The 11,936-nt window shown below is 45.2% G+C and overlaps 1 long non-coding RNA gene across 1 annotated transcript in view; it reads right to left on the bottom strand.

Moving 5' to 3' along the window:
* Positions 1-5,523: 5,523 nt before the first annotated feature.
* LOC114629412 overlaps positions 5,524-11,936 on the bottom strand; it is a 43,149-nt gene continuing 36,736 nt past the window's right edge. Inside the window, exon 5 of the long non-coding RNA XR_003712665.1 lies at positions 5,524-6,034. This is a non-coding gene — a long non-coding RNA (uncharacterized LOC114629412). The remainder of the gene's footprint in view (positions 6,035-11,936) is intronic.

The raw sequence follows: 11,936 nt of genomic DNA, 5'->3' as shown, positions 1-11,936 counted from the left end.
CTGGGTGGCTACTTTCTAGCACATGAAAATCCACTAATATGCCCAGAAATGGACATTGTCAAAGTCAGTTTTCTTAGCAGTACAATAAGAGGAAGCTTCTGGAGTTCTGTTAGGTCTAAGCATCTGAGGGGCTGGTCTTGATGGTCACAATCCAGAGCTTTCTGCTCCTCATGTGGGTACTAACATGCAAACAAGCTGGCAGTGACCCTGTAATATCAGAGCTAGATCATTCAAAACCTTAATCAGAATAAAGGTAAACTAAATTTCATAAAATCCGCTATCTCAATTGAATCTATGATAAGTCTCTTAAAATTCTGGTTTTGTGAACTTCTGGATTTTTTTTTAGAGCAGGAAAATTTATTAAAATGTTATATCTATATTTTGATTATTTTGGGTTTTGTTTTGTTTTTAGATAGGGTCTCACTATGAAGCTTTAAAGTTCGGATCCTTCAGTCTTTACCTCCTGAGTGTTAAAAATTACAGGTATAAACCACTTGCTACATACAGTTCCACATTTTGATTTTTAAAAAATGTGTATGGATATTTTCTCTGCACGTATATCTGTGCACCACATATATGCCTAGTTCCCAAAGAGGCCAGGAGAGAGTGTCACCTTCCCTAGAACTGGAGTTACATACTATTGTGAGCCACTGCTTGGTGCTGGGAATCAAACCCAGGTCCTCTGAAGAACAGCCAGTAGTCTTAACCTTTGAGTCATCTCTTCAGCCCCCCTCCTCCCATTTGATAATTCTACAATGTGCTGTGGACACATCTATATGCACTGTTTAATGACCAAATCAGGATAATCCACACTATCACCATCTCAACTAAGTGTGTGTGTGTGTGTGTGTGTGTGTGTGTGTGTGTGTGTTGGGAATATTCAGACACCCCCTTCTATATATTCTGAACATCTGCAGTAACTTGTATTAACTTTAGTCACCTGCCATTCCGGAGAGCACTGGCACTTCTCCCTACCTGGATTCTGATGTTCCTATGTGTTTTCTGAGTCCAGACCAATGGGAGTACTGACTACAGGACTCTAAAAATAGTTATAGAGCTGAACATGCTGTAATCCCAACACTCTGAAAATGGAGACAGGAGGATCAAAAGCTCAAGTCATTCTTAACTCCATAGCAAATCCAAGGCCAGTATATATGAGACCCTGTGTCAAAAATAAAGGAAAATGAAACAAAATAAAAATAAAAGTCAATGATAGAATCCAGTAGGGCACAGAACCAAGAATGTGGCTGTGCCCTGATCTGGCAGTGCTAGCTGATGGGGTGTGCAAGACAGAAGTCACATTTGTAGGTAGACAGCTGAATGTCGGTGGAGAATAGAAAGCAGTGTAGTGTGACTCCCTCACCCAGATTCTCTGAGAGCCAATGTTTTTGCCACTTGATGAAGATGAGGACATGAAGCATCTTTCAGAGACAGGACGGGGGGCTAGAATTCTTCCAGAAGAGTTGTCACTGCAGAGAACAATGTCACTGGCTTAGTAGAGCAGCTGATGATGCACATCACAGTGTCCAGCAGGTGTCCCTTGGTTCAGATCGTGGACAGACCTACACAACCTCAGGTCTGGGTTAGAAACCCTTGAGAGATTTCGGAAGTCGGCAGCCTGGCAGCCCACACATCTTCCCCATCCCTTTTTCAAACTCCTCCTCCTCCTCCTCCTCCTCTTCCTCCTCCTCCTCCTCCTCCTTCTCCTCCTCCTCCTTCCAAAATGTCTCCTGGACCTTGGTGAGCATGATGAGTGTGTCCCATTTGTGACTGGATGTTCAAGAGTCATTTATTTTTAGTACTCTGACAATCCTGAGTTTCTGTAGTCACCAGTGACCACTACAAAAAGAAAGTTCTCTAACGGAAACTGATAACAGTAGCATTCTATGGGTATAAACAGTTGTTTAGAAGGTATTTTGATAGGCACATCATGTCTATTTAGCAAACTACCCAAAGTAATGTCCCCACTAGGGCCTTTGGCCACCTCAGACATGTACTTTTTAACTGGGTCTACAGAGCCATATGTGAATTCTTTCCAGTGGAGTAGGCATCAGATCAAATCAGGAATTAGTTGGTTTCTTCCATGACGGACTCACCACTATTGAATCAGTGGGCTTACCTTGCCTGGCTGGTCAGTATTCTAGTTCAAGTCCAGCTTGATTTCTCTATGTCCTCAGTGTATGTGGTGTCTTACCATCTAGTTCCCATGAGCAAGCAATAGCTATTTCCTATATTGTTGGGGGGAGGGCCTCAGGAGTCTCTGTGACCAATACTTTAAAGGGGGTGGCCTATCCCAGCACTAGAATTTTCACGTAATACCCTAACCTCTGTCTTCAGGGAGCACTTTATTCACTCTTCTCTTGCATATACTTGTGTTGTGAGTGCATGCATGTGTGTGTGTTCAGACACATCAGGACCTAAGCCTGTGTTCAGGAATGCATGTACGTATGTGTGTGGATGTGGAAGCCAGAGGTTGACATGAGTGTCCTCCTCAACCATTCTCCCCCATACGTAGAGGCAGCGTCTCTCTCTTAGACATACACTCACAGATTCACCCCCACTTGCTCCAGGGAACCTCTGCATCTGCCTCTCAAGAGCTGAATTAATAGGTGGACCTCAAACTTGCTTTGCAATCAAGTCAAGAGTGACTTTGAACTCCTGATCCTGCCTCCATCTCCCGAGTGCTGGGATTACATCCATATGCCACTGGATCTATCATCTTGCTGTTTATTTTTTTTAACCTGAATAATATATATCTCTTAGAGAAATATATTTTCTTAGAGAAACACTTTGTTACATAAGAGTGATTTGAAATATATAATAGACTAAATTATGAAATTTATGTTGAAAAATATTTTTTTTTTTTTTGGTTTTTCGAGACAGGGTTTCTCTGTGTAGCCCTGGCTGTCCTGGAACTCACTCTGTAGACCAGGCTGGCCTCGAACTCAGAAATCCACCTGCCTCTGCCTCCCAAGTGCTGGGATTAAAGGTGTGCGCCACCACCGCCCGGCTGAAAAATATTTTAAAAGGCATCGTAACTACTGAAGGTGTGTAGCTCATGGGTACAGTGAAGTCCTGGGTTCAGTCACAGCAGTACACATACAAACATACACATGAGCAAGATCTTTACAATGATACTACATAATACCAGTTTTTATCAAAACACATATTACTATATATGTTAGTGGGTACATATATCAGTTGCAGCAGTATTATTACAGACATCTAAAAAAGAAAAAAGACTACCCTGAATTGTATTTTTAACTCCAGGGAAAAGGAGAAATAGTTTTAGTGTTTTGAAGGAATAATATTATGGAGATAGTTTTGATTACTTTTAAGATCTAAAAATTATATTTAAGACACTTCAAAATATGAATAAAACTGGACGTGATGACTGTCAGCTACGCCAGCATAGCTGACTGAGTTCCTTGGATTGGCGGAGGACTGAGGGCGAGAGAAAGAAAGACAAGGAGTCATCTGGTAAAGAACCAAATGCTATATTTTCAACTGTGTAGATCCCTTTTATACTCCCCACAAAACAGGAACACAAACAAGAACAGGAATAAAAACAGGAACAAGGATCAAAACAGGAACAGGGAGACACATTCAGCAGCCTACCACCTAAGTTTGGATTTCTCCTTGAGCAGTCTTCTCAGGGAAATGCATAGAGACGGTGGATTGGGCACAACAGCACAGGTGCAGAGGATGGTGAGTCACAATTCAAACCTTTTTCTTTTAATTAGAGACCGAGCGGAGACAGAGACCAGACCCTCAGTGAAAATTTGGGATATTGTAATGACCCCCAGACCCCTGCCGTTGTACAGTGAGGTGGTATGGTCATACCCATCCCGGTGTCTTTTTCCTGAGGAGGGGAACTGTATCAATACCAACCCCTATGCATCCAGGCATGTCTCTCAGGGGAACTCCCTTGCAGTCCCAGCTGCAGCTCGGGCCTAGGTTGTAACACGGTCAGCCACACTTGGGCAGAGGGATCCCCTTGACCATGTAAAAGCACCAATCCTCGCACAATAGCTTGAGATGGTACCTGTTGTGCCCAAGGCGGCACAGACACACAAAAACAAGCATCAGCAAAATTAGGCTAAAAACTGCTAAGGAAGTAACTCCAGCCCACTCTTTCACCAGCATTCCCACTTGAAGAAACATGCTCAAGATAGATGACCTATCAATAGGGTCAACTCTGGTATCATTAACTAATACAATCTTATTAAAGAACTGCCGAGTAAGATAATAATAAGTAGTATTCCAAGAGCCAGAAATCAACTGATTCAAATACTTAACAGAAGAGGAAGCATTAATTACATGCACGGGTGTAAACATATGGCATGAAAGAAGGGATCATAGCTAACATGTCTGGTGGATAACATAAAATCTACTTGTTCTTGAACCAAAGCAATTTGTTGATTTGAATCTAAAACAGCAATATGAAAATGAGACTAAATATCACTCTGAGAAAGCAATGCATCTGCACCCTCCTGGAAAGTTCAGGGAATACAGTACATTCTCTGGGTGCTGTTGTGGATGAAGCCTCAGGGACACTCCTGTATGCACTCGCCATCATGGATGACGAAGCCATCTGAGTCACTGGTTTTGGCATTGGGGATATTGGCGCAGAAATCTTGGTCCACACAGCACTCCTGAACCTGTACGCACCAGGAGGGCAGGCAGGCATGCACATGCCTCTGCAGTAGTAGTGTCGACAGGCCACACAGACTGTGCTGTCGTCAGGTGTATGGCAGCTGCCCAGGCACTCCGGGTGGCAACGCACGCTGTTCTCGGTGCAGGCTCACCTCCTGCACATACCTGGGCACATTCTCTGGCAACAATCTGCGGTCCAGCGGCAGCAGCTGCACTCATTGTTGATGGTGGTCCTCTCACACATGGGCCTCCCCTCCAATGTCCCTCGAGCATCCAAGATGAGAGACTAGTCCATGGTGGAGAGGCAACAGAGGTCAGCATTTCTCTAAATCCTGATGGCCCCCAGAGTATTTTTCCTCAGACTACAAAGCCCAATATCTCTGAGATATTGGAGCTGCAGAAGAGTTTCCAGCCACAGACGTCCATGAGGTTCAGGAAGAGGTCCCCCAGGCTCTCAAAGCCGGCCACTCAAAACAGCAGCAAGCACTCGGTGATGACTGTGAGCCTGGGGAAGCGGCAGCCTCAACTGTCCCTGGCCTTGGAGATGAGCAGGAAGTGGAGGAAGCCCCCGATCACTGAGCAGTACTCCAGGCGCCCCAGCTACGGACAGTCGTCATGGATGTCAATGCTGGGCCCACAGACCTCTCCACTCGTCAGCCAGAGCAAAAGCACAGTGGAGAGAAACAGGAGCCCACACAGTGAGGCCGGGGACCCTCCTCCAGAGCCAGACCCCACCCCTCTATCTGGGATGAAATTCTCCCCTCTCAAAAAAAAAAAAAAAGAAAAGAAAAAAAGAAAAAAGCGGAAAAAAGTCTCCAACTCAGTCCTCACTCTTGTCTAAAAACAAGAGCGCAGGCAACGATCCTTGAAAGCAATCCTCGAAAGCAGCAAGGAGGGTGGCATTTGCAACCCAGAGATGTAGAAGAGGGAGGAAAACTGTACAGAAAGAAATCGCCACAGGCGAAGACAAACGCCCCAAACTGATTTTTCTAAGGAATAAAGGGCCAAAGCTGCACGAAAATCACCTATTACCTTTACCCAGTCTTCCAGCTTAAAAGTGCCGCTCGCCACAAACCATGGAGAGAATTTTTGTAATTCTTTCATAAATTCTTCAATAATCCTAGCTGCAACTGCGGTTTCCCGCTGAGCCAGAAGAGTAGATAGTTGCTTAGCCAGCAACTCCTTACTATGTGCCAAATCCATGGCATTTACTTACCCTGAAAACTTACCTTCGGTTCATATCCAATACGTTTCCTGTCCTAATGCGCGTCCCAGAGATGGCCCGTCAGCAATCTTCCTCATCTTTCCGATCTCAGTGGGACCTCCACTTGTCAGCTATGCCAGCATAGCTGACTGAGTTCCTTGGATTGGCGGAGGACTGAGGGCGAGAGAAAGAAAGACAAGGAGTCATCTGGTAAAGAACCAAATGCTATATTTTCAACTGTGTAGATCCCTTTTATACTCCCCACAAAACAGGAACACAAACAAGAACAGGAATAAAAACAGGAACAAGGATCAAAACAGGAACAGGGAGACACATTCAGCAGCCTACCACCTAAGTTTGGATTTCTCCTTGAGCAGTCTTCTCAGGGAAATGCATAGAGACGGTGGATTGGGCACAACAGCACAGGTGCAGAGGATGGTGAGTCACAATTCAAACCTTTTTCTTTTAATTAGAGACCGAGCGGAGACAGAGACCAGACCCTCAGTGAAAATTTGGGATATTGTAATGACCCCCAGACCCCTGCCGTTGTACAGTGAGGTGGTATGGTCATACCCATCCCGGTGTCTTTTTCCTGAGGAGGGGAACTGTATCAATACCAACCCCTATGCAGCCAGGCATGTCTCTCAGGGAAAACTCCCTTGCAGTCCCAGCTGCAGCTCGGGCCTAGGTTGTAACACGGTCAGCCACACTTGGGCAGAGGGATCCCCTTGACCATGTAAAAGCACCAATCCTCGCACAATAGCTTGAGATGGTACCTGTTGTGCCCAAGGCGGCACAGACACCCAAAAACAAACATTACCAAAATTAGGCTAAAAACTGCTAAGGAAGTAACTCCAGCCCACTCTTTCACCAGCATTCCCACTTGAAGAAACATGCTCAAGATAGATGACCTATCAATAGGGTCAACTCTGGTATCATTAACTAATACAATCTTATTAAAGAACTGCCGAGTAAGATAATAATAAGTAGTATTCCAAGAGCCAGAAATCAACTGATTCAAATACTTAACAGAAGAGGAAGCATTAATTACATGCACGGGTGTAAACATATGGCATGAAAGAAGGGATCATAGCTAACATGTCTGGTGGATAACATAAAATCTACTTGTTCTTGAACCAAAGCAATTTGTTGATTTGAATCTAAAACAGCAATATGAAAATGAGACTAAATATCACTCTGAGAAAGCAATGCATCTGCACCCTCCTGGAAAGTTCAGGGAATACAGTACATTCTCTGGGTGCTGTTGTGGATGAAGCCTCAGGGACACTCCTGTATGCACTCGCCATCATGGATGACGAAGCCATCTGAGTCACTGGTTTTGGCATTGGGGATATTGGCGCAGAAATCTTGGTCCACACAGCACTCCTGAACCTGTACGCACCAGGAGGGCAGGCAGGCATGCACATGCCTCTGCAGTAGTAGTGTCGACAGGCCACACAGACTGTGCTGTCGTCAGGTGTATGGCAGCTGCCCAGGCACTCCGGGTGGCAACGCACGCTGTTCTCGGTGCAGGCTCACCTCCTGCACATACCTGGGCACATTCTCTGGCAACAATCTGCGGTCCAGCGGCAGCAGCTGCACTCATTGTTGATGGTGGTCCTCTCACACATGGGCCTCCCCTCCAATGTCCCTCGAGCATCCAAGATGAGAGACTAGTCCATGGTGGAGAGGCAACAGAGGTCAGCATTTCTCTAAATCCTGATGGCCCCCAGAGTATTTTTCCTCAGACTACAAAGCCCAATATCTCTGAGATATTGGAGCTGCAGAAGAGTTTCCAGCCACAGACGTCCATGAGGTTCAGGAAGAGGTCCCCCAGGCTCTCAAAGCCGGCCACTCAAAACAGCAGCAAGCACTCGGTGATGACTGTGAGCCTGGGGAAGCGGCAGCCTCAACTGTCCCTGGCCTTGGAGATGAGCAGGAAGTGGAGGAAGCCCCCGATCACTGAGCAGTACTCCAGGCGCCCCAGCTACGGACAGTCGTCATGGATGTCAATGCTGGGCCCACAGACCTCTCCACTCGTCAGCCAGAGCAAAAGCACAGTGGAGAGAAACAGGAGCCCACACAGTGAGGCCGGGGACCCTCCTCCAGAGCCAGACCCCACCCCTCTATCTGGGATGAAATTCTCCCCTCTCAAAAAAAAAAAAAAAGAAAAGAAAAAAAGAAAAAAGCGGAAAAAAGTCTCCAACTCAGTCCTCACTCTTGTCTAAAAACAAGAGCGCAGGCAACGATCCTTGAAAGCAATCCTCGAAAGCAGCAAGGAGGGTGGCATTTGCAACCCAGAGATGTAGAAGAGGGAGGAAAACTGTACAGAAAGAAATCTCCACAGGCGAAGACAAACGCCCCAAACTGATTTTTCTAAGGAATAAAGGGCCAAAGCTGCACGAAAATCACCTATTACCTTTACCCAGTCTTCCAGCTTAAAAGTGCCGCTCGCCACAAACCATGGAGAGAATTTTTGTAATTCTTTCATAAATTCTTCAATAATCCTAGCTGCAACTGCGGTTTCCCGCTGAGCCAGAAGAGTAGATAGTTGCTTAGCCAGCAACTCCTTACTATGTGCCAAATCCATGGCATTTACTTACCCTGAAAACTTACCTTCGGTTCATATCCAATACGTTTCCTGTCCTAATGCGCGTCCCAGAGATGGCCCGTCAGCAATCTTCCTCATCTTTCCGATCTCAGTGGGACCTCCACTTGTCAGCTATGCCAGCATAGCTGACTGAGTTCCTTGGATCCGCGGAGGACTGAGGGCGAGAGAAAGAAAGACAAGGAGTCATCTGGTAAAGAACCAAATGCTATATTTTCAACTGCATAGCTCCCTTTTATACTCCCCACAAAACAGGAACACAAACAGGAACAGGAATAAAAACAGGAACAAGGATCAAAACAGGAACAAGGAGACATATTCAGCAGCCTACCACCCAAGCTTGGATTTCTCCTTGAGAAGTCTTCTCAGGGAAATGCATAGAGACGGGGGATTGGGCACAACAGCACAGGTGCAGAGGATGGTGACTCACAACGACAAATGCTTGTAATACCAGCACTCAGAAGATGAAAGCAAGAAGACTAGAAGTTCAGGATCATCCTTAGCTACAGAGTGAGTTAGAGGCTAACCTAAGCAACATAAGTCCTGTCTCAAAGAAGGAAAAATACCATATCAATTGCAATATTGCTGGACTTGATGTGTGCTCACAAATGGGACGAATATCTCAGATATTGCTCATGTGCTGGAATCCCTGATGCCTTGTCCCTTTCTCTTTAACATGTTATGCTTTTTTTGTTTGTTTGTTTCTTTGTTTTGTTTTTCCAGACAGGGTTTCTCTGTGTAGCCCTGGCTGTACTAGAACTCACTCTGTAGACCAGGCCAGCCTTGAACTCTCGAACTCAGAAATCCGCCTGCCTCTGCCTCCCAAGAGCTGGGATTAAAGGCGTGCGCCACCACCGCCCGGCATGCTATACTTTCTTTTGTGAAGTAGTACTTTCAAAAGTCAGTGGAAACCATTACTGAAAATCCTTAGTCCATCAAAGACAATAAATGCAATTACTTGAATGTCCACTTGGGGGCAACAGAGGACAGCTGTCACTGTGATTCTGAGAATGGAGTTCCATTGCTTTGCCTTTGGGTTTTTGTCTTGTTTGCAGTGTTTTGAACTCTGTTTCCCCTGCATGCTAGGTTAGGGTATCGCTGGTTAACAATCAAACTGTTGTTGGGAGTAAAGGCTTAGGTTGCTATCAGACACAAAATCTTACTCCAGAAGTCCTCCATAGTGAGGCTCTACTTGCTTGGCCTCAGGTCTACTTGAATCTAGACAAAAAAAAAAAAAAATCCCCTTACTGTCTCTGTGGCACAACATTGGTTAGGGCATTCAGCAAAGTTGATGGTTCAAGCTCACCCAGGGACAACAACCTCAACTTTTAAACAATTTTCCAGTCACTGGTGGCTTTTCAGGAAAATTCACATTCCCTTAGATTACCTGCTGTTCCTATATCCTACTCAGAAATTCCCAAAACCTGACCTTGCCTGTCACAGGTTGTTTATGGCCTGGCCTCATACAAGGAGATAGTCAATTTGGGGGGGATGGGGAGACCAGGGCTAGGGGAGTGAACAAATGGCTTAGCGTTTAAGAACTCTACATGATCTTCCAGAAGACCCTGGTTCAATGGCGGGCCACTCACTGTCTGTAATTCCATTCAGTTCCAGGGAATCTGACGCCCTCTTCTGGCTTCTGCAGGCTCCAGGCATATGCCCAGACATCCAAGCATAGAAACACCTATCCACATTGTGGTAGTTTGAATGCTTGGCCCAGGGAGTGGCACTATTTGGAGGTGTGGCCTTGTTGGAGTAGGTGTGGCCTTGTTGGAGGAAGTGTGTCACTGTGCATGTAGGCTTTAAGACCCTAGAAGCCAGTCTTCTCCTAGCAGCCTTCAGATGAAGATGTAGAACTCTCAGCTCCTCCTCCATGCCTGCCTGGATGCTCACATGCCCCTGCCTTGATGATAATGGACTGAACCTCTGAACCTGTAAGCCAGCCCCCATTAAATGTTGTCCTTATAATAGTTGCTTTAATCTTGTTATCTGTTCACAGCAGTAAAACCATAAGACACAAATAAATATTTTTTTTAAAAAAATAAAAGTAAAATGTATTCTTGAGTTAACTTATGCACCTGTTAGGCCATGCCCAGGACCTTGAAAACATGGATCACATCCTTGTGCAGAGCCTTTAGCGAGTCATGGCTCTAAGTGGCACATTACAGGACCAAGGAGATGGAAAAGAAAAAGAAAAGAAAGGAAAGGAAAACCGTCCTCTTCCCAGGGAGCATACAGCAGAGAAGAGACTTGAAAGCATGTGTGCTCATAAACCCAAGCCCAGGAGGGATGAGGTTCAGTAATTCAGAGATAGGAAGCACCAACTCCTGGTAGGGCTCCATCTAGAGGCTGACATTTGACTCAGGAACTGAGGCTTCATATAACAAGATCAAGATCCCAAGAGGAGAAACAGAAAGAAAATAAAAAGCAGTGAATGTGTTTTTTTTTTCCTTTGTGTTTTAGTTTGGATTTTTTGCTGTTATTGTTTTTGTATTTATTTGTTTGAGATGGTCTCATGTAGCACAAACTGGCCTTGAACTCGGCTTATAAATAAGAATAACACTGCACTCCTGGTCCCCGTCTCCACTCCTAACTGTTGAGATTACAGAAGTCTGACCCTGTGCCTGTTTTTGAAAGGGTCTCACAAGCATAGGCTGGCTGGGGACTCACTGTAACTCAGACTCTCAACAGCTCTCCTACCTCAGGCTCCTGAGTGCTGAGATTGCAAGTGTAGATCTCTAGGGTGGTGGAGTTTGATTCAGGAAACTGGCATGGGTAAACTTGGGTAAGTCCTCTTGATCTCAGTGATGGACCCGCAAAGTTGTTAATTCTCTCTGTTCTAATGTTGTAAACTGATGCATGTTAATTTTAAAATAAAAGAATTAGAGCTGGGCAGTGGTGGCGCATGCCTTTAATCCTAGCACTTGGGAGGCAGAGGCAGGCAGATTTCTGAGTTCGAGGCCAGCCTGGTCTACAGAGTGAGTTCCAGGAGAGCCAGAGTTATACAGAGAAACTCTCTCTCGAAAAACAAACAAACAAGCAAACAAAAGAATTATCCGGGCAGTGGTGGTGCACATCTTTAATCCCAGCACTTGGGAGGCAGAGGCAGGTGGATTTCTGAGTTCAAGGCCAGTCTGGTCTACAGAGTGAGTTCCAGGACAGCCCGAGCTACACAGAGAAACCCTGTCTCGAAAAACAAACAAACAAAAGAATTAGAAAATCAAAGCAATATAAAGAAGGAAGCTAAAGTATTCCCAGCCTCTTCTTTTTTCTCCCTACCCTTCCATGTACAAAAAGAGGCCATGCTGAGAGAATCTTTTATGCACCATCCATTAACATTGCATACTGACTACTTCCTCAAGTCAATCCTTAGAAGTTTGTCTGATTTTATTTTTAATCAAAAATATAGATGTATGCAACTTAAGAGGAAAATAAGCATAGGAGGGTCAGAAGTTCAAAGCCATCCTC

Source organism: Grammomys surdaster, unplaced genomic scaffold, assembly GCF_004785775.1.
Source record: "Grammomys surdaster isolate TR1022 unplaced genomic scaffold, NIH_TR_1.0 310, whole genome shotgun sequence".
In the NCBI taxonomy this organism is placed as follows: domain Eukaryota; kingdom Metazoa; phylum Chordata; class Mammalia; order Rodentia; family Muridae; genus Grammomys; species Grammomys surdaster.
This window is presented reverse-complemented; position numbering and strand designations above follow the sequence as displayed.